Consider the following 274-nt stretch of genomic DNA (forward strand, 5'->3'; position numbering starts at 1 on the left):
GATTAGCTTATTAAGCACCGTAAGTAAAATATATTCAAAAATACTTATTCGCAGGGTAATGAAAATAACAGAAGCAAAGATTTGGGAAGTCCAAAGTGGGTTGATGCCAGAAAAGTCATGTACGGATCAAATATTTAGCTTAAGGCAAATAACAAAAAATTTTGAGAGTAGGAAATAAAGTTTTCTGTGCATTTGTTGACCTAGAAAAAGCTTTTGACAAGGTAGATAGAAGTAAACTTTGGGAAGTCCTGAAAGAGTATGGAGTCAATGGATG

Source organism: Belonocnema kinseyi, chromosome 5 (genome assembly GCF_010883055.1).
Source record: "Belonocnema kinseyi isolate 2016_QV_RU_SX_M_011 chromosome 5, B_treatae_v1, whole genome shotgun sequence".
In the NCBI taxonomy this organism is placed as follows: domain Eukaryota; kingdom Metazoa; phylum Arthropoda; class Insecta; order Hymenoptera; family Cynipidae; genus Belonocnema; species Belonocnema kinseyi.